At 42.0% G+C, this 2,693-nt stretch overlaps 1 long non-coding RNA gene across 1 annotated transcript in view; it reads left to right on the top strand.

Moving 5' to 3' along the window:
• The first annotated feature begins 241 nt into the window (after positions 1 to 241).
• LOC123744762 (uncharacterized) overlaps positions 242 to 2,693 on the top strand; it is a 2,724-nt gene continuing 272 nt past the window's right edge. Inside the window, exons 1-2 of the long non-coding RNA XR_006771242.1 lie at positions 242 to 551; positions 608 to 2,693. The exon at positions 608 to 2,693 is cut by the window's right edge and continues 272 nt beyond it. This is a non-coding gene — a long non-coding RNA (uncharacterized lncRNA). The remainder of the gene's footprint in view (positions 552 to 607) is intronic.

The raw sequence follows: 2,693 nt of genomic DNA, 5'->3' as shown, positions 1-2,693 counted from the left end.
CTACTAACTACTGTCATGTGACCACAGGTGTCTCCTCCAACTACTGTCATGTGACCACAGGTGTCTCTGCTACTGTCATGTGACCACAGGTGTCTCTTCTACTGTCATGTGACCACAGGTGTCTCTGCTACTGTCATGTGACCACAGGTGTCTCTTCTACTGTCATGTGACCACAGCTGTCTCTGCTACTGTCATGTGACCACAGCTGTCTCTGCTACTGTCATGTGATCACAGCTGTCTCTTCTACTGTCATGTGACCAGTTGTCTCTGCTACTGTCATGTGACCACAGGTGTCGCTGCTACTGTCATGTGACCACAGGTGTCTCTGCTACTGTCATGTGACCACAGGTGTCTCTTCTACTGTCTTGTGACCACAGGTGTCGCTGCTACTGTCATGTGATCACAGGTGTCTCTGCTACTGTCATGTGACCACAGGTGTCGCTGCTACTGTCATGTGACCACAGGTGTCTCTTCTACTGTCTTGTGACCACAGGTGTCGCTGCTACTGTCATGTGACCACAGGTGTCTCTGCTACTGTCATGTGACCACAGGTGTCTCTTCTACTGTCATGTGACCAGTTGTCTCTGCTACTGTCATGTGACCACAGGTGTCTCTGCTACTGTCATGTGACCACAGGTGTCTCTTCTACTGTCTTGTGACCACAGGTGTCTCTGCTACTGTCATGTGATCACAGGTGTCTCTGCTACTGTCATGTGATCACAGGTGTCTCTGCTACTGTCATGTGATCAGTTGTTTCTGCTACTAGGTACTGTCTGTGAACATACGGGTCGTTTAAACCTCTCTTCCTAAACCTGCTCTGGCTAAAGGCAGCAGCAACACATTCTTTCATTGTCTAAATTGGTGCAATTGTGCTTTCTTGCAACCACATTGGATAATTGTTTTTTCACAAGACATCTGGATGAGACTTCTGGACCCTAAACTCATGGAGATGGAGAGGGCCCATAGGAATGGCACTTTCTGCCCCGATGGACGGGCCAGATCTATAGTGGTGAAACTGCTCAGGTTCAAAGACCAGGAGGACATTCTCAGGGGAGCCAAGTGCCTGAAGGGAACCAACATCTTCATCAATGAAGACTTCTCTAAAAAGGGTCTTCTCTAAAAAGGTACTCCTCAAAGGAAAGGAACTGCTGCCACGAGCTGAGAACGAAAGGCAACGTCACATAGCTGAAGTATGATCAGTTGGTCGTTCACACCCCTCTCGTATGCCAATGGAAAGTGACTCTGCTATAGTCCACTGACTTGACACACACACACACACATTTACTCTACTCTACTTTGTTCATGTGTTTCACCTAACCTCATGACCAAAAACACACAGAACCCTCTGAAGTCTTCAGAGATGTTATGTGGACTGTGTCAATGTGCGTTCCGTAGGAAGTGCATCTCTATTGATGAAACTAACACTAATGTGTGGTTGTAATGGACATGTGAGGCGCACACTTCTGTTTCTGTTCCACTCTCTGGATGATTCCCACTGTGTATCTCTCTTAGTTGGGCAGGATATCAATCTTGGTAACATGGTCCTTAACCTGTTAGATATTAATGAAGCCAAGGATATCAATCCTGATAACATGGTCCTTAACCTGTTAATGAAGCCAAGGATATCAACCCTGGTAACATGGTCCTTAACCTGTTAGATATTAATGAAGCCAAGGATATCAACCCTGGTAACATGGTCCTTAACCTGTTAGATATTAATGAATCCAAGGATATCAACCCTGATAACATGGTCCTTAACCTGTTAGATATTAATGAATCCAAGGATATCAACCCTGATAACATGGTCCTTAACCTGTTAGATATTAATGAATCCAAGGATATCAACCCTGGTAACATGGTCCTTAACCTGTTAGATATTAATGAAGCCAAGGATATCAACCCTGGTAACATGGTCCTTAACCTGTTAGATATTAATGAAGCCAAGGATATCAACCCTGGTAACATGGTCTATAACTCATTAGATAATAATGAAGCCAAAGATAAATATAATGACTGTGTTGATGTAGATTCAAATTTCCCGAAATGTACCTGAAATTTGTGATTTACTATTACGTTAAGCAATTTAACAACCTATATAGCAATTTAACTAATTCCAAGATAAGGTTTTTTTTAAAAAAATTTTATATATACTTTTTTTAATTTGAACATTCGCTGTCTTCCAAAAAAAAAAATCACGATCACCTTGTTCATTATCTGTCTTCTCTCAGCCATGTTCCGTTGTTGCCCTTTCAGAAACATGGTTGACTGAAGAGAGAACCACGCTTTATGTCTCCGTTTTATAATGCTGTTCACCACCGTAGCACATCAAGACTGGGAGGAGGTGGGTCTATTTTTGTTCATAAATATTTTCAATTCTTTGTAAGAGAGGACCTCGCACTTAAATCTTATAACATTATTGTTGAATCTTTTTTTCCTAGAAATTCCCTCCTGTTTAGTTTTTTTAAAATTTTTGCTGGTAAAAAAAGTGGTAATTGGAGACGTCTATCTGCCACCTGATTCTGACGTTGGTCATTTCCTTGATATCCTCGCATCCACCTTCGATTTGATTAATATTGACGATAACACGTGTTTTCTATTGGGTGATTTACAACATGCATTTATTTCAAAGTGAGAACCACTCACTTGACATCTGACTTTTTGAATTGTTTATACTTCAGCGATCTGTATTCCCT

Source organism: Salmo salar, chromosome ssa09 (genome assembly GCF_905237065.1).
Source record: "Salmo salar chromosome ssa09, Ssal_v3.1, whole genome shotgun sequence".
Lineage (NCBI taxonomy): Eukaryota > Metazoa > Chordata > Actinopteri > Salmoniformes > Salmonidae > Salmo > Salmo salar.
Note: the sequence above shows the minus strand (reverse complement) of the source record. Positions and strands in the feature narration are given on the sequence as shown.